Here is a 22,929-nt window from a genome sequence, read left to right on the forward strand (position 1 = left end):
GAATGAATAGTGTGTGGCACATAGGTTCCCCAATGCTATGCCCACGTGTGCAGCTCCTGATGGCGGTCGCACAGGATTATATTTCTCATTGCTTCTGTACAGCATTGTGGGCTATCACCCTGCCCCTTTTAAAGAGGGACGCTGCCTAGCCGTGCCAACCCTCTGCAGTGTGTGCCTGAGGTTTCTCTGGCAGACGCACTTATAAATAGACATGAGGGTGGTGTGGCATGAGTGCAGCTGAAGGCTGCGCAGGGACACTTTGGTGTGCGCTGTGGACACTGCGTCGTACACGCGCGGGGGGGGGGGGGGGTTGGGGTTGGGCAGCATGTAACCCAGGAGAAGTGGCAGCGGAGTGTCATGCAGGCAGTGATTGTGCTTTGTTGGAGGTAGTGTGGTGCTTAGCTAAGGTATGCATTGCTAAGGAGGGCTTTTCAGAAGTAAAAGTTTTTTTGGGGGGGCACTCTTGCCGCTATTGTGGCTTAATAGTGGGACCTGGGAACTTGAGATGCAGCCCAACATGTAGCCCCTCGCCTGCCCTATCCGTTGCTGTGTCGTTCCCATCACTTTCTTGAATTGCCCCGATTTTCACAAATGGAAACCTTAGCGAGCATCGGCGATATACAAAAATGCTCGAGTCGCCCATTGACTTCAATGGGGTTCGTTACTCGAAACGAACCCTCGAGCATCGCGATAATTTCGTCCCGAGTAACGAGCACCCGAGCATTTTGGTGCTCTCTCATCTCTAGTTGGGACCCATTAGCGTTTCCTATTTATAACAATCAATGCTCGTGCCAAATTTCAAGTTTCTATGTGAGAAAATTACATTCCATACGTAAAATTTGGACGCTAATTCTTTTGCGCATAGAATTGAATAATCGAGTTGGGACCCATTAGCTTTTCCTATTTATGACATAATCATGGCTCGTGCCAAATTTCAAGTTTCAATGACATTGGGAAGCGAGAAAATTAGATTGCATACGTAAAATTTGGACGCTAATTCTTTTGCGCTAGAATTGAATAATCGAGTTGGGACCCATTAGCTTTTCCTATTTATGACATAGTCAATGCCCCTGCCAAATTTCATGCTTCTACAACATTGGGAAGAGAGAATTAGTGGCAATGATGGAAATCGAACGATCTACGTGGGGGCGTCGTAACTGTCGATGGCGCTCGCACGCGCACCGTTTATCGTAGCATAAATGTACTATGCCTATAATCTTCCCAGGAGTGTACTCAACAACTTCCCAAAGTTTCATGGTGATCGGATGAATGGTGTAGTAGCGCATAAAGGACAAACAGACACACACACAGACAGACAGACACACAGACACGCATACATTCAATTTTATATATATAGATTAATGAGATCATATAGACCCAGTGTTGTCAAATTATCTGGATTAAGGCTCCTGCAGACAAGTATAGGCGTAGATACGCTCACGATGATGTGACGTACTTGTGTTGTGAATGGATCGCTTTGGCGCACATACCTGCGCATTCTACTGTACTTTTATGGGACTGTTCACATCGGGGCAAGACACACCCACGGCATTATTAAACAGGCTGTGCAGCCTAATTAGGCACTGGTGTTATCGATTTCGTCACAAAATCGCACAGTTCAGTATGCAATTTTGTGCGGATTAGGTGCACACCTCCACAGACTCCTATTGGACCTTAGGTATGTACAAAAATAGAGCATATTGCTTATATTTTCGCAATTTTCAAACTTTGTGCGCATAACGTGATGGAAATTTGTGCCCATAATGTGAGGGAACCCATTGAAATCAATGGTTTTGATTCTCTGCTTTTTGCATGAGCAATTTTGCGCAAAAACACGTGTGCAAAAGCCCTCAAGGTGCTTTTAGACGGAACAATCATCACTCAAAAAATTGTTTAAACGCTCAGCGTTCGGTCTAAATGCATACCTATGACTGAACGATCAACGAGAATCGTTCACTTATTGTTCATCATTCATTTTAGCAGCATAAAAACCATCATTGGCTCATTCGCTTATCGTACTTGTTCAGTCCCTCTCATTCTATAGCGAATGTGAAAGACTGAATGATTCTAAACGATTCTTGTTTGAATGAGCCAACGATGCAGCTACCTGTTTAACCCCTTAGTGACGGCCCCATCGTAAAACTACGTCCTGCTGTTGCAGGACGTGTATGGAGGTAGGTAGCGGCGCTATCTCCCTCCATACAGCGCGGGCATCAGCTGTTTATTACAGCTGACACCTGCGGGCAATAGCTGCGCTCGGCCGATCGTGGCTATTAACCCTTTAAATGCCGCTGTCAATTCTGACAGCGGCATTTAAATCCCCCGAACGCTGTTCGGGGGTCCCGCACGCCCCCCCCGCGGTGAGATCGGGGTAGCCGTGCAGGTGTCATGGCAGCCGGGGGCCTAATGAACGGCCCCAGGGCTGCCTTAGCAGACTGCCTATCAAGCCATCCACACAGGGTGGCTTGAAAGACTGCCTGTAAAAAAGCAGTATGACGTAATGCTATAGCATTACGTCATACTGCAGGAGCGATCAAAGCATTGCATGTTAAAGTCCCACAGGGGGACTTCAAAGTAATGTAAAAAAAATAATCAATAAAGTTTTTTAATTGTTAAAAAAAAAAAAGTTATAAAAGTTTAAATCACCCCCCTTTTGCCATATCCATTATTAAAAAATCAAAATCATAAAATAAAAATATGTATTTGATATCGCCGCGTCCATAAAAGTCCGATCTATCAAAGTAGTGCATTATTTTTCCCGGACGGTGAACGTCGTCTGAAAAAAAAAATAAAGAACGCCAGAAATACACTTTTTTAGTTACCCTGTCTCCCAGAAAAAAACGCAATAAAAAGCAATCAAAAAGTCGTATGTATTCCAAATTGATACTATCGGAAACTTCAGGACATCCCGCAAAAAATGAGCCCTTGCTCAACTACGTCGACGAAAAAATAAAAAAGGTATTGCGCGCACAAAATGACCGCAGAAAATAATTGAAAAAAATTAAATATCTTTAAAAAAAAAAATAAAAGTACTACAGCAAAAAAAATACTATACAAGTTTGGTATCGTAGCAATCGTACTGACCGATAGAATAAAAATATCAGGTCGTTTTTGTTGCAATTTGTGTGCTGTAGAAACAGGACGCACCGAAAGATGGTGGAATGTCGTTTTTTTTCCATTTCTCTCCGCTAAGAATTTTTCAAAAGTTTTTCAGTAAATTATATGGTACAATAAATAGTGCCATTGAAAAATACAACTCATCCCGCAAAAAACAAGCCCACATACAGCGACGTCGATGGATAAATTAAGGAGCTACGATTTTTTAAAAGGGAGTAGGAAAAAACAAAAATGGAAAAAAGCAAAAAAGCTCCGTCACTAAGGGGTTAAACAGAGTGCGCGAGCGAACAAGCTAGTGGTGACGTCACTTGCTGTTCAAACAAGAATTGGCTTGTTTAAAGGCCCCTTATTGAATACTCATGCAAGGATATGTCAAATGTACATTGTTTAATAACACAGCTGCTCAGATGTCATTTTATAGTCACAATAGTCTCCTATTTGGCTTCAACTGCTGTTTTTCTGCTTTTATTCTTGTGATTCCAAAATATTTAGAAGTTCTGTGTCTGAAACAATAGTTAAAATATCAGAGAATCTGTGGCTTAAAGGGAAACTCTTAGCCCAATGACCGATGTGTGGATATCAGCCAAGTGCACTGGCGAAACTATAGGGGATGCAGAGGATGCAGTTGCACTCAGGCCCAGGAGCCTTAGTGGGCCTATAAGGCCTATCTTCTCTATATAGGGAGCCCAGTACTATGAATAAAGCACTAAAGTTGGGGGCCCTGTTACAGGTTTTGCATTGGAGCCCAGGAGCTTCAAGTTGCGCCTCTGCGTTAAAGGGGTTGTCCCGCGGCAGCAAGTGGGTCTATACACTTCTGTATGGCCATAATAATGCACTTTGTAATATACATTGTGCATTAATTATGAGCCATACAGAAGTTATAAAAAGTTTTATACTTACCTGCTCCGTTGCTGGCGTCCTCGTCTCCATGGTGCCGACTAATTTTCGCCCTCCGATGGCCAAATTAGCCGCGCTTGCGCAGTCCGGGTCTTCTGCTGTTCTCTATGGGGCTCCGTGTAGCTCCGTGTAGCTCCGCCCCGTCACGTGCCGATTCCAGCCAATCAGGAGGCTGGAATCGGCAATGGACCGCACAGAAGAGCTGCGGTCCACGGAGGAAGAGGATCCCGGCGGCCATCTTCACCGGTAAGTATAGAAGTCACCGGAGCGCGGGGATTAAGGTAAGCGCTCCGGTAAGCTTTCTTTAGGTCCCTGCATCGGGGTTGTCTCGCGCCGAACGGGGGGGGGGTTGAAAAAAAAAAAAAACCCGTTTCGGCGCGGGACAACCCCTTTAAGTGGTTAAGAGAAGCTGGGGGGGTCCCAAGATAAACTTTTGCACCAGGGCCCATGAGCCTTTAGCTACGCCCCTGACCAAGTGTATGTATTTTCTGTGAATATGGTTGGTTTAGTTTTGTAAAACTCATAGTTTAATAGTTGCAGCATACCGAGAGTGCTGTCAGCAAGAGTCCAACATATTTGGCTCCACTGTTTTCTAGCAGCTGATTGACTTTTTTCTCCATATTAGTGCACATAGGAAAAAGGCTGTCATTCTGTGTTCGGAGGGTGGGTTGAGACTGCAGCTTATGAATATACTGGACTCTTAAAGGGGTTGTCTCGCGCCGAAACGTTTTTTGTTTTTTTTCAATAGGCCCCCCGTTCGGCGCGAGACAAACCCAAGGGATGGGTTTAAAAAAAAATATATATATATTTTATTTACCCGAATCCCCGCTCTGCGACGACTTCTTTCTTCCTTCTCCAAGATGGCCGCCGGGATCTTCACCCGCGATGCACCGCGGGTCTTCTCCCATGGTGCACCGTGGGCTCTGTGCGGTCCATTGCCGATTCCAGCCTCCTGATTGGCTGGAATCGGCACACATGACGGGGCGGAGCTACGATGACGACGCGGGACCAGCTCTCCGGCACGAGCGGCCCCATTCACCAGGCAGAAGACCGGACTGCGCAAGCGCGTCTAAAAACGCCAGAAGACAGCGAATTTAGACGGATCCATGGCGACGGGGACGCTAGCAACGGAGCAGGTAAGTGAATAACTTCTGTATGGCTCATAATTAATGCACGATGTATATTACAAAGTGCATTAATATGGCCATACAGAAGTGTATGACCCCACTTGCTGCCGCGAGACAACCCCTTTAAGTTACAGTGTTCACAGTGCTTCAGCTATTACATTGAGTTTGACAAAACTGCAGCCCATTTACAAGTAACAGGCACTCTAAAATCAGTGTGTCTACTATTAGCTTCCCTAAAGGCAGCATAAAGAGGTTAACATTTTCCCTCTTAAGATGCTGAATCAGAATACATGTACGCTAGTTTTACATGTGGTATGGTTAGTATTTTGCATTAACATTTGTAATCTTAAAGAGTAGCTGCACTTTTCCCAAACTTTTGACATTTTGTGCTGATTGCTAGAATAAGGGAGCTGCAGCACTCAACCGAGTGCCCTTTGGCTGTCTTTGCTGTTTTTCTGCTCCTCCCGTCAGCTGAAGACAGGTACGCAGAAGTCTATAGAAAGCTGAAGATGGCCATATGTAGGTCTATAAAAAGCTTCTATAGACCTGAATGTGCCGAAAAGAAACAAAGACAGATGATCAGCAGGGATATCAGCTGCGGGACCCCCACTGATCAAAACTTTTGACATGTCTCTCTGTAATGTTAACGTTTTGTGAAAATTGCAGCTACTCTTTAAAATACAGAGAATCACAGAGGCAGAGGGAACTAATTTATAAAATGCCCAAATCACAGAAGATCCCTTAAAACTATAATATTTTATTACTTTTACTTTAACAAAAAAAACACTTTGGGATCAAGACACTCATCCACTGATGAGATAATAAGACAAAGACAAAATAACAATGAACAGAACACACGTGCTGGTATAGGTCACGGTGTTACCACATAAAGGAAGTGTGATTTTAGACTCAGTTTGTACGTCTCAGGTATGGCTACGCAGTTTTTGTGCCATAGGAACTTCCCATTAGAGGGACAATATATACATGGGGGGATAGGGCGTTGTCAATCTTCCCTAGTTGTGTCTCCCATATATCTGAGATTTTGTAGTGTAATAGGTTAGAATCACCCCTCAGTATGAGATATTGTCCCAATTTAGTGTTTTCATTCACTGGTTTGGTTGATAGACTTGACCAACCATCTTCTAATATTCTAATATTCTAATATAATTAGACAAAAAATTCTAGACCTTAGTGAGTTGATGTAATCACTGACTGAATCAAGATATTCAGTGATTGATTCAAAATGAATGGTTCTTTAAAATACAGTAGGCGTGGGTTCAAAACACAGAAGAGTTTCACTCATTTTCATTATACTTTTTCTCTTAGAAATACTGATGTAAAATACTGACCAAAATGCAATGCAACGAATTTGTCCAAGTCTATTCAGAATTTTTAGAGTTTTCTCTGTTTTCTCTGAGACACATGGGATGAGATAAACGATCAGATTTTCTATAGAAAATTATAATCCTTTCCTTATAATATTTCTATCTAGGTGACAACATAAACACAGAATTCATGTTTTACTTACTAGGTTATGTGACTGTAGATGAAGTGTGGTGTCCTGCTACATAAATGAGACTAGGCAAACTAAAATGAAGGGGGTAAAAGTGCGGTACAAGATTGTAAATCATATGATGACAGGTTTATGAAATACACTGTTTATATTTAAATATCTATCTATATATATAAAATTGAATGTATGCATGTCTGTCTGTTTGTCCTTTATGTGCTACTACACCATTCATCCGATCACCATGAAACTTTGGGAAGTTGTTGAGTACACTCCTGGGAAGATTACTGGCATAGTACATCTATCCTATGAGAAATAGCACGCGTGCGAGCGTCGTCGACAGTTAGCCCCCCCCCCCCCCCCACGTAGATCTTTCGATTTCCATCATTGCCACTAATTCTCTCACTTCCAGATGTCGTAGAAACATGAAATTTGGCACGAGCATTGATTATGTCATAAATAGGAAAAGTTAATGGGTCCCAACTCGATTATTCAATTCTAAGCGCAAAAGAATTAGCGTCCAAATTTTACGTACGGAATCTAATTCTCTCACTTCCCGATGTCATAAAAACTTGAAATATGGCACGAGCATTGATTATGTCATAAATAGGAAAAGTTAATGGGTCCCAACTTGATTATTCAATTCTAAGCGCAAAAGAATTAGCGTCCAAATTTTACGTACCGAGTCTTATTCTCTCACTTTCCAATGTCATAGAAACTGGAAATTTGACATGAGCATTGATTATGTGATAAATAGAAAAAGTTATTGGGTCCCAACTCGATTATTCAATTCTAAGCGCAAAAAAATTAGCGTCCAAATTTTACGTATGGAATTAATTCTCTCACTTCCCAATGTCATAAAAACTTGAAATTTGGCACGAGCATTGATTATGTCATAAATAGGAAAAGCTAATGGGTCCCAACTCGATTATTCAATTCTAAGCGCAAAAGACATAGCGTCCAAATTTTACGTACGGAATCTAATTCTCTCACTTCCCAGTGTCCTAGAAACTTGAAATATGGCACGAGCATTGATTATGTCATAAATAGGAAAAGTTAATGGGTCCCAACTCGATTATTCAATTCTAAGCGCCAAAGAATTAGCGTCCAAATTTTACGTACAGAATCTAATTCTCTCACTTCCTGATGTAATTTGGCACGAGCATTGATTATGTCATAAATAGGAAAAGTTAATGGGTCCCAACTCGATTATTCTATTCTAAGCGCCAAAGAATTAGCGTCCAAATTTTACGTACGGAATCTAATTCTCTCTTCCCAATGTCATAAAAACTTGAAATTTGGCACGAGCATTAATTATGTCATTAATAGGAAAAGCTAATGGGTCCAAACTCGATTATTCAATCCTAAGCGCAAAAGAATTAGCATCCAAATTTTACATACGGAATCTAATTTTCTCACTTCCCAATGTCATCTATATATATAAAAATGAATGTATGTCTGTCTGTCTGTCTGTCCTTTGTGCATTACTACACCATTCATCCGATCGCCATGAAACTTTGGGAAGTTGTTGAGTACACTCCTGGGAAGATTACTGGCATAGTACATCTATCCTACGATAGGTGGCGCATGTGCGAGCATTGTCGACAGTTATGCCCCCCAGACAAAGATCGTTTGATTTCCATCTCAAGCACGAAAGCGAAAGGCATTACGTGCAAGCGTGTTCAACTACAAAATAATGCATCCGCCGAACGTTTCGCAAGACAATTGCTGGATATTGAGAATGCTGAGGTAAAATGAAAGCTGTGCTGTGATTGGTTGCTATTTCTTATACTGCTAAGGTAACATGAAAGCTGTGCTGTGATTGGTTGCTATATATTATACTGCTGAGGCAACATGAAAGCTGTGCTGTGATTGGTTGCTACTTATACTGCTGAGGTTACATGAAAGTCGCGCTGTGATTGGTTGCTATTTCTTATAATACTGAGGTTACATGAAAGCTGTGCTGTGATTGGTTGCTATATATTATACCGCTGAGGTAAAATGAATGGTGCGCTGTGATTGGTTGCTATTTTTTATATTGCTGAGGCAGAGTAAAATTTGCGCTGTGATTGGCTGTTATTTCTCTTACTGCTGAGGAAACATGAAAGCTGTGCTGTGATTAGTTGTTATATATTATACTGCTGAGGTAACATGAAAGCTGCGCTGTGATTGGGTGTTATATATTTTAAAGCTGAGGTAACATGTAAGCTGCGCTGCGATTGGTTGTTACATATTATACCACTGAGGTAACATGAAAGCTGTTCTGTGATTGGTTGTTATCTAGAAATATAAAAACGAATGTATGTCTGTCTGTCTGTCTTCACAACGCGCAACGGGTAAGCTAGTTGTGAATAACATATGGTTATGAGTTTTCAAAACCATTGCATTTTTTTTCTTAACATTTATTTATTTTGCACGGCGTACCAACTTTTTGGGAATTGGAGTTGTGTTTAGTCATATATTTATGACCTGCATATAAATTATCTGACAAGGAAAGCAATTTTTTTTTTTGCTTTTATGTTTGAACAAGTGGTATAAATACCTTAAAGGGGTTGTCCCGCGGCAGCAAGTGGGGTTATACACTTCTGTATGGCCATATTAATGCACTTTGTAATATACATCGTGCATTAAATATGAGCCATACAGAAGTTATTCACTTACCTGCACCGTTGCTGGCGTCCCCGTCGCCATGGCTCGGTCTAATTTCTGAGTCTTCTGGCATCTTTAGACGCGCTTGCGCTGTGCGGTCTTCTGCCTGGTGAATGGGGCCGCGCGCGCCGGAGAGCTGGTCGAAGCTCCTCCTCCGTCACGTGGTGCCGATCAGCCAATGAGGTGGCTGTATCGGCAGTGGAACGCGGAAGACAGAAGAAGAAACTCCACGGTGCACCATGGGAAGACCCACGGTGCACCGTGGGAGAATACGAGCAGCGCCATCTTTAAAAGAAGAAATGAAGAAGCTGCAGAACGCTGATGCAGGTAAGCGAAATCTACTTTTTAAAAACTAGCAAATGCTTTCTTTTTAACAGGGCATAATGCAGGGGTCCATTTAAAAAAAAAATTTCACTTTCGCTGTGGGACAACCCCTTTAAGGTATTTGTTTTCATATGGTTTATTGATAATTTAAATGTTATGTTTTAATATTCTTTCATCTTACATGGCTTGTCCATGTCTACTTCCCCTTCATTTACTTTCTTTGCCAGGCTTCCTCAGTTTTTAATTACAGTTGGAATATCACCAGGCTTACTCTTCCTTTCATGTTCTAGTTTCTAAATGATATTAACCACTTTTGCCCTAAGATATAAATTAATGTTTATAATTGCTCATTATAATGTAGCTTAAAGGAGTTGTCCCGCGCCTAAAGTGAATTTTTTTTTTTTTGCCCAGTCCCCCAGTACCTGTAAAAGAATACTGCTGCCAGGTGTTATAAAAAAAATTCCCTTACCTGAATCCCCGTTCAGCAACTTTAAAAAATCTTCTTTCCAAGATGGCTGCTGCTGGTCTTCTCCCACGATGCACCACGGGTCTTCTCCCATGATGCACTGTGGATGTTCTTCTGATGTCTGAGCTCCATTGCCGATTCCAGCCACCTCATTGGCTGGTCGGCACCATGTGACAGGGCGGAGCTACGCAATGATGCTGAGAAGGGGGAGGAACCAGGACGCAGCTCGTGAGCAAGGACCTTACAGAAGGGGATACCTCTCTGCGCAAGTGCAACTGTTCCTGCAACCAGAGAAGCAGTTTGCTCATCGCCATGGAGACGGGGACACCAGCACCAGGAGGGGGTAAGTGTATAACTTCTGTATGGCCAATATTTAATGCATGATGTATATTACAAAGTGCATTAACATGGCCATAGAGAAGTGCTTAACCCCACTTGCTTCTGCGGGACAACCCCTTTAAGCTCTCTTTGATGATGTTTTCTAGCCTGGATTAATGCTTTGTTCACTTTTACCTGTAAATAAGCTGATTAGTTTTTTTTATTTTTTGCAAAAATGATTGTTTAATATTTTTAAAACATTTTAATATAATATTGTACATAATTCATACAAAAAGTTAAAGTATTAAATTGTAAAGTATTATAATTGCACTTGTATAATTGTACTTGTAAAATTATAATAAAAAGTATAGAACAGTAAATTATTAAATTATATTAAAAAGTATTAAAATGAAGTGTCATATTTGGCTAGGCATCTGTGCAGTTATGCCATGACATAGTTATCTTGTATTCATTTTTCTCAGTCTTAGCGCTCTTTCCCACAAGCGTATATCGGCTGGCCGTTTTCACAGCCGACTGATATGCATTGCGATCTGATGCATTGGTTTCCAATACATTAGATCACATGGGTGTATTTTTGAGACATAAAAAAGCCCGGCCAGCCCAATATAGCACCGAGCATTTTTATATTGGGCCCAAAACATAGTCCTGGAACTATGTTTTGGGCCGGAATACGTCGGCCGCTGCATGGGCTCCTATGGTAGCCCATGGCAGGAGGCTGCTAAACTCCCTCTCTCTGTTCTCCTCCCCCCCCCCCCCCATGCAGGCTCACTACTGCAAAGTTTATTTTGGGGTATATTTATATGTCTACTTGTTGTTTCCTTTTGACATGATGCTATCTGTAAACTCTTGTCTATCTGTTTCATCCCCATTAGATTTATAATACATACAGGCCTGGATGTCTGTTTCTTTTACTTCTTGTGCTTGGAGTTGTAAGTTTAAGTGTTATCTGCTTAATTAGAGTAATTAGCTATAGATCTAAAAGCCCATTTGGACACAACAAGAATCGCTTAAAAGACTGATATCGTGCAGCTTTCGTGCACAAGTCGCTGATTGCTGAATTCTGGATTGCTAGAATTGAGCAATCAGCTGTTATCAGTGGAGCGGGCTGAGCTGGTAAGATTATCTGTGCCTGTGTCCTGCTGTGAATTCACAGTGGAGACACTAGTAGTCTGTGCTGAGAAGAATACATCTGTTTGCTTATGCAAAACAGCTGTATTGTTCTATTAGCGGCCACACCTGCGTACCGCTCTGCCTGCATAGCTCTGTACTAGCTAATAACTACTGTAAAGTATGCAAAGATGATCATTCAAAGCTGTCACTCACACTCAAACTATAGTTTGAGTGGGTTTTGAGCGATTATCTTTAAGTATAAATGGGGTCTAAGTACATAGCTCCTAAAAAATGTAGATGTAGTTTTTGGGTGGCACTTGTGTCGAGGTGTGTGTGTGGTGTGTGTGTGTGTGTGTGGGGGGGGGGGGTTACATGAGTTATTTGTTTGCAAAGTGTCATTTTTGGCTACATGTCTGGGCAGTTGTAGAACCTCATGCGGCGCAGAGTGTTAAGACAGCAGAAATGCAGTCTTAAGCTCTCGCTCACAACCTGAAGGTTGCAGGATTAAACCCAGGTAGCTGGCTCAAGGTTGACTCAGCCTTCCATTCTTCCGAGGGCGATAAAATTAGTACCCAGCTTGCTGGGGGGTAAGGATGGCTGGCAAAGGCATTGGCAAACCACCATGCAAAAACAGTCTGTCAAGAAAACGTCAGTTATACCATGGCAGGAGACAGGTATTACTAAATTGCATTTCCACACCTTCACTATTACCATAGCTAGTGTTTTCCTGTTTGCTCTTTGCCCCGCAACTGACAAACAATGTCCACCTTCAGTGCATTCCATCCACATCTGTCACTCTCTCGTTCCCTGACCCATGCAAAGTTCACAGGCACTCTTCAATTTCCTAAACCGCCTCAAACTATCTGATGCCAAAGTTAAACATAAAAGTTTTGGACACAAAATCTCTCAACTATCTGCTGACCCTCTCTAGCCTTCTACTACTAGTTGCAGAGGACATCTCTCCTAACCCTGGCCTGTCTTCTGTTTCCCATAGCTTTAACATCTTATCTGCTTTACTAAGAAACTCCCCCAATCTGGTCAATTTTTGTTGTACACCCTCTCCTGACTCTTTTAAATGGGCACTCTGGAACTGTCATTTAACTTGCAACAAGCTCCCAACCATTCATGATGAGTCTTAACCTTCTGGCTCTAACAAAGAGACAGGGATTAAAGAGACTGCTTACCTAACTGCTATATCTTATGATGGGCTACACTTCTTCCATATCCCCAGACCTGAGAACTGGTGTCATGTTGGAGTAGGTATTCTTCTCTCTTTGCAATGTACTTTCCAGGTCAACCCCCCTGGTACTCCTTCTCAGATTCCCTTTTTTTGAGGTCCATACCCTTAGACTCTTCTGCCCAATGTCCATGCATGTGGCAGTCATTTTGCCACTTGGCTCCCCCACTTCTTATCCTATGATATTTCAACTCTCAACCTGGGTAACTCCAACATCCCTTTTGATGACTCAATATCCCCATCTGCCTCTTAGCTCCTATAGCCTACTTCCTCCCTTGACCTCTCACAGCTTATCGTTTCCTCCATGCACAAAGATAGCAATACACTTAATTTGGGTTTTTTTTCTCTGACTTTGCAAACTTTTCTCTCCCTCTTTCAGATCACAACTTCCTCTTCTTTGCTGTCGAGTATTCTCATCTCTCTAAGAACCCTGGCTCATGACCCAATCGTGTTTCCTACACGGTGCTCTAGATGCATCAAATGCATATGCATGGCTTGAATTATTTCTGTGGCCACTATTGCCATTGGCATTGCATGGCGCTGTTCTTATGGCTACTGTATAGTAATATTCCTTTGTGCATTATTTGTATGGCAATATTTCTAATAGACACTGGGTGGAACTATTACTATGGACACTGTTTGGCACTGATTCCATCTAGATTGAGTAGCACTATTAGTATAGGCAATACATACTGTTTAATTAGGCACTTAATTAGGAAGCGCTTCATAAATCTGAGCAGCTAAAGTTTTTCGACATGTGTCCTATAGTTACAGAGGCATTGGTATGGCAAGTTCAAAATTTGGAAACTTTATAGGATATTGACAATTTTTTAAAACTCATTTTATTAAATTGTGAACGGAGAGCAAAATATCTTTGTTTAGCAAGTGCTAGATAATGATAAAGTAAGTTGACTGCTACATACAAAGATATTTATTTGGGGATGCTATTCAAGTAAACCATAAAAAATCACAATGCCCTTACATCTTCATGTAAAATACATTGGTGAAGCATTTCCTATTAAAGCTTAGCTGTTTGTTCTGCTTCTTATTCCACTAATTTACTATCACAAAGTGGTTATCATTGTCTCACATGTTAAGGACATACTAGCACCGAATTCCAAGTCCTCATTCACTGTTTTTATAAACCTGCTAGCTGATATTACCTTCTTCTTCTCCTTCCCATTCTCCTGTTGCTACACTCCTGTGATCACACCTCTCTCACATAGAAAAGGTTTCCTCCTTGAAACAGTGCCAAGGCTGCTGTAATCACATTATTTTGTTACTTACAAAGCTATTTTTTTAATAGAAAAATCAAAACTTTGCAACTCCTTATTTGAGTAAGATATTTAAGTTCTTTTTTAGCTACTGATTTAGCAAACGTTAATCTGACATTTAACATGTTATGATAACTACATTATGGCACAATGCTGTAAATCGGTGTCATACCCTATCACATTTCTATGTGGCTATTTACTCTTCCAACTATTCTGGCTGAAATCAACATTGAGGAAGCAAAGACCTGATGTACATCATATTGAAATAAATTATGCTACCAAATAACACAGAGCATTAAGAGCACTCATTTTTAATACTAAATTAGAAGCATGAAATCATGCAATATGCGCATCCTAGTGTCTTCAATCATGCAGATACTGTATATTTTAATATATGGTACACTTGGAGTATGAATAATATTTCAATCAAACATTTGCTGGAACAGTCCCAGACAGCCAAGACAAGAGTTCAAGAGTAATTCCACACAAGCACATGCATGCAGATGCCATGGTTAGTTTTTAATTACAGATGCATGTGTTACACAGCACGGAGCCACCTTGCTGCCCACATCAAAATGATTCCAGCATTATTTTTGCTATGTTTATGATTGTGTAGTATCTACTACTACTAATATATGTGGGATGAGCTGGTTAAAACAACATTTGCTTAGCGCCTGAAACTGATTCATTTTCAAAGTGTAAGATTAGGGAACACTTTCTGCATTAGTCTATAAATAACATTGCTCCACTTGGTGAACTCAAAACTATCCATTAGGAGCTTACTCATAAAGATGCTGAAAAAGAACTAAGTAAAAGTAGCTAATAAGAAATAAACCCACTTGAACTTAGTTTAGTAGATTGAAGACTACTTTAAGCGGTTTAATGTTATGCTCATATAGTTGTGCATGTTATTAATCTTTGTTAATTACACTATATACTGTAGCTATTGGAGACCTTCTGTAACCTTACAGTACTCAGCATGCCATAGACTGCCAATACGGAGATGAATGTATTGACCCACATAGTATTGCCATGTAACTACAGGGACTACATTACCATACAGAAATAAGCCAACACAAAGGTTATTCTTACTTAAATAGAAACTGTCTGTTCTCTTGATATGTTTGTTTCTATATATATACTTTTTGTTGTGGTGCATCGGCCGCAAACAGGAAGTGGAGCCGGGTTGATGTAATGATGTCATCACCGACCCATGTGACGATAAGCTGTCCACGGACTATGTGGAAGACTCACATGAACTTACAAATAGAAGGATAAAAACAATCTGCTCAGGCTCAAATCCAAACAAACTATTTGAAGCAAATGCTTGTAAAAGCCCATTTAGAAGGCACGAATGTCGAACAAACGATGCCCAAAACTCGTCCCCACACATACTCGCTCTCATGCTGCTGCAAGGGAGCTAGTATCATTAGCTCATAGCAGGGCTGCTGGAGGAGATTTCACTCCTCACTTTCCCCCACCCCTTTCCATTGAATTAATATAGCAGCCGTTCAGAACTGAATGGCCGCTATTTACACTGAATGATCAACATTCAGCTCATAGTCCATCGTTTATGTTGCATAAACAATGAACTATGAGTTGAACGATGATCGTTCTGTGTAAATAGCAGCCATTCAGTATTGAACGGCTGCTATGTTAGGTCAATGGAGAGGGGCGGGGAAGAGCGATGAGTGAAATCTCCTGCAGCCTCACTGCCCTGCTGCTGGCTGCTCTGTGAGCGAGCCAATGATACTAGCTCCCGTGCAATAGCATGAAAGTGAGTGTATGCGGGGACGAGTATATAGCATCTTAGACTTTTCCTTTTTCTTTGACATACCCCCAAACCTTTTTTTAATTGAGTTTGGCCTATCTTGCAAACCTATTAGCTTTAGATTTTCTGACACTTACCCTACAGGTTCTGCAGACCGCTTTATATTCTTCTTTAGATATTCCCCCCTCTTTTCATTTGATAAACATATTTTTCTTCTTTTTTAACATGTGTGCAAGTTCTGTGTTCATCCATCCTGGTATCTTTAAATTCTTCCCATTCTTCCTTTTTTTAGGGATTGTTAACAATTGAGCTTTGAGAATATAACTTCGCCAAATTTACCATCTGTCTTGGACATTTCTGTCCTTAAGAACATCAAACCATTGGATCCTTCCTACCCTCTTTCTGGAATTCACAGTGTGCAGAAAGTCTAGAAATATTAAGCGCTGCGGAATAAGATGGAGCTATACAAATAAAGATTATTATTATTATTCAAAGCCCTTCACAGACTAGACTTTTTAAAATGATTATTCTTTATTGAAAAGTATCTAAAAACATACACACAAGGGCTAGACCAAATGGGATAGGAGTAAATATACCCTAAAACCCCATGAAAAACACACAAAAACAGACTCAGACACAAACAAGAACTAAGAGAGACATCGCTCCCCAGTAAATTCCCATCAAGGGCTAAAGATGGTGATATGAGAAGAGGACCCAATGCACATCTGTATCACTAGTGTAAGGATCGGGTGTAATGGATAAAGAGCAGAGGGTCTCAATAGATGTGCATTGGGGTTAATTATTGTCGACAAATGAGCATCACTACAGGCTGTACGTGTTTCACAGCCCATGTGGCGGATCTTCAGGAAATATGGCTACCTGGCTTAAGGCCGACTGAGAAAATCAAAAAAATGTGGTCTGAGTTGCCAAACCATAAAATGTTATGGGTGCGGCAACATTTATGCAGTCACCCTTAGAGAAAATAGGTCAGGGATCAACACTCAATAGTGATCAGCTGTCAGTATCCCCATGTTGAGAACTGGTTTGGTCGCTGGGGTGTTAGAGAATTAAGAGTAAATAGCCCATCTGGTGACAGTGAATATTGCTGTCAGAGCAGAAATCTCTGTATATCTGAAAAAGAGATTGTTCCCCACCCTTTTATAGGAAAATAGGTCAGGGACCGACACTCAACAGTGATCAGGTATAAGTATCCCCATATGGGGAACTGGTTTGTTCGCTGGGGTGTTAGGGAATTAAAAAGTATATAGCTTGTCTGGTGACAATGGATATCGCTGTCAGACCAGAAATCTCTGTATATCTGAAAAAGAGATTGTTCCCTATCCCTTCATATAAGACCTATCTTAAGAAAAAAAAACTGCCTCCTAAGGTCCCAGCCACCCTTACTTCCTCAACCATTTCCTCCCTGTTGGTAAGAATTAAGTCCAAGATTGCAGATACCCTTGTTGTTTCTTCTACCTTTTGGATGATAAAGTTGTCAGCAAGAATGGATAAGAATTTGTTGGATCCATTACTTTTACCTGAGAGAGATTCCCAACAAATGTCTGGATAGTTAAAATATCCCATGATCACTATGTTGTACTACTTTGACATTTGATGTAGAAAGAGTTCATCAATATCTTCTGTTTGTCCAGGTGGCCTATAGTAAATGCCTACAATGGTGTCCTTTCTGTTCTTTTCTCCTACCATGCTCTGAAGCTTGAATCTCTGTGGAGATGAATGCTTTCCTAACATACAAATGCAATACCTCATCCCTTTTTATTAGGTCTGCTTCTTATAAATAAGTTGTATCCTTCAAGCCTTTTATTCCAATCATGTGTATCATTCTACTAAGTTTCCATGATGCTTATCACATCATATTTATCTTCCTGTGTTAGGAGTTCCAATTCTCCTTGTTTGTTTCCCATGCTCTGTGCATTTGTGTAAACACATAGTTTGTGATCGGTGTCTCTTGCTCCTCTACTTTTCTTCTGAAATTTTTGTCTTTGTTCTGTTTCACTCTTCTAATAGCGAGGTTCTAAATTGTATTCAATAGTTGTATATTTTTGTCAGGCCTTTCACTTCCTTTCCCTTTTTCATGTCCAAATGATCCACACATCTTTTGTCCCTATATTAAAGCCCATGCTATTAACAAATTGACAAGAAAGATCTAGAATGAATGGCTGCACAAGTAGCAGGTGAGAAATGGTTGTAAATGTACTGAACTGAACCTTCATAGAAACCTTCTTTAATGCCTTCAATAACTTATATTACAAAAGCACTGCTCTCATAAATTCTATTCACAGAATTTCTATGGATTACATTTTATGCTTTGACTATGCCACTGTAAGATTTTAAATGTTATTTGGTGAGATGATTTTTGGATTGCCTTTAATGTGTTCTTAAAGGAGATGTCTCGAGGAAGCAGTTAAATTTTTTTTTTGCCCAGTCCCCCCCATTAAGTACACATTACTAAGCCCCCCTGTAAATGACATTTCTAGCTGGTTTGTACTTACCGTTCCAGCGTTTCAGCAACTTATAAAGTTTTCTCAAGATGGCCGCCGGCTCTTTCCCCGTCGCTCGCTGCAGCCCGACGTGCGCGCTCCCGAGACGCCGCCAGCTGTGTCTCCATGGCAACCGGACGCATCGCAGCCGCCGACCAGACGCCCACCGCCAGGCAGCAGGTAAGGCGCTAGCCCCCGGCTCCCCAGCGCTAGACCCTCAGCCCAGGTGAAGGCCCCGGAGCCCAGCGCTAGGTTCCGGAGCCCAGCGCTAGTTCCCCCGGCCTAGCGGCAGCCCCCCCCGGCCTAGCGGCAGCCCCCCCGGCCTAGCGACAGCCCCCCCCGGCCTAGCGCTAGTTCCCCCATCACAGCGGCAGCCCCCCCCCGGCGCAGCCCGGCGCAGCGGCAGCCCCCCCATCGCAGCGACAGCCCCCCCGGCCTAGCGCTAGTTCCCCCGGCGCAGCGCTAGTTCCCCCCCGACCCATCACTTACCTGGGAGGCTTCTCGGGGCTGCTGGGCTGGGCTGGGCTTCTCCGCTGGGCAGCTCCAGTTTCTGCACCTTCCTCTAACAGAGGAAGGTGCAGAATGGCCGCTGCAGCGCGCTCTCGAGCAGTGACAGCTCGTCTGCGCATGCGCAGAAGAGCTGTAGCGGGGAGCACACTGAAGCGGCTCGTGCTGAATAGAGAAGACCGGACTGCGCAAGCGCGTCTAAAAAAGCAAGCTGCCAGCGAATTTAGACGGAACCATGGAGACGAGGACGCTAGCAACGGAGCAGGTAAGTGGAATAACTTCTGTATGGCTCATATTTAATGCACGATGTATATTACAAAGTGCATTAATATGGCCATACGGAAGTGTATAACCCCACTTGGTTTCGCGAGACCACCCCTTTAAATGTGTTCTTGGTGTCATTATCATCTTAGAATGTGAGAGGATTAATAAAGCTCTCTCCACTGTAATTCATTTTGTTCTGCAATGTTCTGCAGATGATGAGAAGAGTTGCCATTGCACCAAAATGTCTGTTAGGTAAGTAATCATGGTCTCTGCAGAATAAAACCACAAAACCAAAGCCAAATTAATTAATGGTTTTGAAAGTAATTTAAAGAGACTCTGCTACCAGGTTTTTGCACCCATGAGAGCATGATAAGACAGTGCTCGTCACACTTTTAGGGCGCCCACCCACTGGCGTTTGCGATTTTCGTGCGTGAAAAACGCAGCGTTTTCGTCGCGTTTTTGGCGCGTTTTCCGCGGCATTTTCGCGGCGTTTTCGCGGCTTTTTGCGTTAATTTACATTGACATTCATGGGTGCATTAAGAGAAAAATAAGGACACATATGCAACTGACAGTTCCTATGTTAAAAATTGCAACGGACTGAAACAAAAAACGCCAGTGGACAGGAGTACATTCAAAACTAATTGCTCTTGAGAAAAAACGCAAAGGAAAAAAAATCGCCAGTGGGTGGGCGCCCTTATACCGGCAATAATGCTATTTTTATCTGTGCAGTAATTGTGGACAAACTTCTACTGAATTAGTAACAGCCAGACACAGAACAACTCCTGTATTTGCATGAGCTGCAAGATAGCCACACCCATCCCGTCATCCAGCCAATGATTGGCAACTCTCTCTCTATGCCCAGTAATAAGCAGCAATCATTGGCTGGAGGACAGGGTGGGTGTAGCTAGGCTGCAGCTTATGAATATCAGTACTACTTTAAGCAGTCCTTTATGCATTTGCTGCTACTAATAAAAGGCAAGTTTCTCAAAAACTACTGCATAGCTAAATGCAGAAGACATATCACTGTAATCAGCATGCCTGTCACTACCTTATGCTGCCCTCAGAGGTGGGTGCAAAAAAAAATATCCATTTAAGAATTCATTTTCCCCATTCATCTAAGAGAGTTTGTATACAAGATCTGCTACTGTTTCTTTAATGTATCTCTGTACCAGTTTTTTTTCTTTAAGCAAAGTGCCTTTGGCCAGGAGCGTGGTAGCAAAAAAGGTATCTGGGAGCAGTTGACTGTTACTAGGCAACCAAAGTTAATATAAGGAACTGACTTCAGCATAGTCATGGTCTTTGAAGGAGTTTGAAGATGTGCTCTAGGATTGAGAGTATTCTCCCTGTGAAACTCATACTATAGACCTGATACTATAGGCGCTGAAAACTTTCTCCTGTTCCCAGTCCTGAGACTGAGAGACCCCTCAGAGTGTTGCAAACTGTGACACCAGAAGGTGCAAATGATTTAACTTGGGACTTATTATTAAGGAGGAGTATCACATTGCCTTACCTGACCATCACCTTCTGTGCATGGGTATCCTGATGAAGCTAACAGGAGAAGTGTTACTGTTATTTCTGCATTAAACAGTTTGATGCAGCAACGATCTTCTGTGATGTGGTTTGTACGCCAAGAGGTCCCTGTCCACCATGTGAATCCTGGAAAACCTTGTGTCTGGGCGTACTGCTGCCCAGTTCCTGTGACCTACCAGGTAGAAACCATTTCGAGTTCTAAGGATTCTCCTGCCACCAAGGTCTCATTTCACCCACATAGCCCACACATTCAAAACATGGGACATGATTCCCACTAACCATAAACTTATGATATATTCTAGCCATATGGCATCACTCTTTGTGATTTGAAAACCCATGACTCACCAGCATTAATATGCATCTGGAATACGCTGGTGTGTCACTAGTCTAAACATGCTGGATTAAATTGTTCTCTTAACACTGAAAATATCTACTTCTAAATCTGAATGGACATTCAACCGAACTTCGTGCATTCAACTCTTTTATTGGTCCAGTATATATCAATGAAAATGCCAGGGGTGTAACGTGAAAATATAGCTTCTAGTATTCCCTGACAATTGATTACAAAGGAATATATGGTTACACAGAACAGGTGTCACAACTACTAAACTGTCAGTACTAGTGAATGTGGATCTGCTGCTCGACACTCTGGTTTGTCTTTGGGCCAGATATAGAGGCAATACCTGAGGAACCCCGGTCTTACCTTTTTCCCCCACCAACCAGGATCTGGGCTTTGCTTTGGGGTCCCCAGATTGAAATGCTAAAAGGGGATTCTAAATCTGTGGTTCTACAACTATGAACTTTGGTGTGGTACCTGAACTTGTGTAGAGAGGTGTAGTCGCAGGAGTCTGAAAGTCAGAAATGCAGCATATAACTTAGCATGAGCCAGTCCATAGGTCAGGGCACACAGAGTAAGTTCAGCATGCTATAAACAGTCCAGTCAGCAGACAGGAGTTGGGGCGGGCAGAAGTCAGGAGAATGGCCAAAAAAGCAAACTGTAGTAAGGAGTAGATGGTGCAGAGTAGTCAATGCAAAACCAGAATCAGTAAGCAGGAAATTAGAAAAAACAAGAACCACCTTCAGCTGGACAATGAGATTGAAAGCTTAGGCCCCTTCGTAAAGGGGAAGATGCTCAATATAGTGGAGGGGGACAGGTTTCAAGACCCGCGATAATCCCTTAATGCAGCGAGCATGTGTGTGCATACTTTTGGGCCAGCAGTAAGAGTAAAAAAAAAATCTATATCTTATCATGTTGGTGGGGAACCATTTATATGTCTTGTCTTCTAAATATAAAATTAATCTTTAGCTGTAATTTTCATTAAGATTACTTTTTTATGAAAACTAAGAATTCTGTCACGTCCACCCAGGACGTGCTAGAAACGTAACCCACAAATCTCGCACATAAACACACAAACTGCATCAAAACAATATCAAACAAAAACATGGGAACTCTTTCCCTGGCTAAATAACCTGAGGGACGGGGGCTTGCCTACCCAAAGGCAATTTGCCCTGACAAGGACATACCTGACCTCATACCTTGGTCCTAAGTTAACCTTATGTGGGACAGGGGAACAACATGAGAAGCACAAAAGAAAAGAAACACAAACGTAGCTTTGCGATGTAGCAGGCAAATGATAGGTCCAGGACCATGCTCTGAATGGGACCACTCTCAGAGCTAGACTGAAGATTCAATGGCAATTCAGTCCAGCCTCAGCCAGACTAAATAGCTGTGACAATTACCCTCAGGTGTGGCTAACCATGTCTCACCTAATACCACACCCACCAGGGCCTGAAGATGGAGAACCACCTACAAAACCTGCAACAGACTACCAGCATGGCAGCAATCCCAGAACTGACGCAATAGTACCTCCTCTTTTAGAAGGGGCCCCAGGACTCTTAGGACCAAGTTGATTCGGATTCAGTCTGTGAATGTACTAAATACTGTAGAGATCTCCTGACGAGAGTCCACTGAGCGACTTATCTCAAACTGAATATCTCTGTAGTTATTTTCATAGAACTAGGAATCTTCTAACCACACGAAACAGGATTAATTTTTTCAATGATTTTGAAAGGGCCGATAAATGGCGGGCCTCACTTGAAGGACCGTTGCTTGAGTTTTATGTCTCCTACCAGGAAACTAGTTCCCTCAGAATGCCTATTCCATTACCCACTTGAAATCTTGAATTGCACTCTGAAGGTTTTTCTAAATAACCTCCCACATCACCTCAACATTAGAGGAAAACTCATTTTCCTCTGGTACTTCTGATACCTTCTTGGAAAAGGGACCAAAACATGGATGAAACGCA

The sequence above is a fragment of the Eleutherodactylus coqui genome, chromosome 7, assembly GCF_035609145.1.
Source record: "Eleutherodactylus coqui strain aEleCoq1 chromosome 7, aEleCoq1.hap1, whole genome shotgun sequence".
In the NCBI taxonomy this organism is placed as follows: domain Eukaryota; kingdom Metazoa; phylum Chordata; class Amphibia; order Anura; family Eleutherodactylidae; genus Eleutherodactylus; species Eleutherodactylus coqui.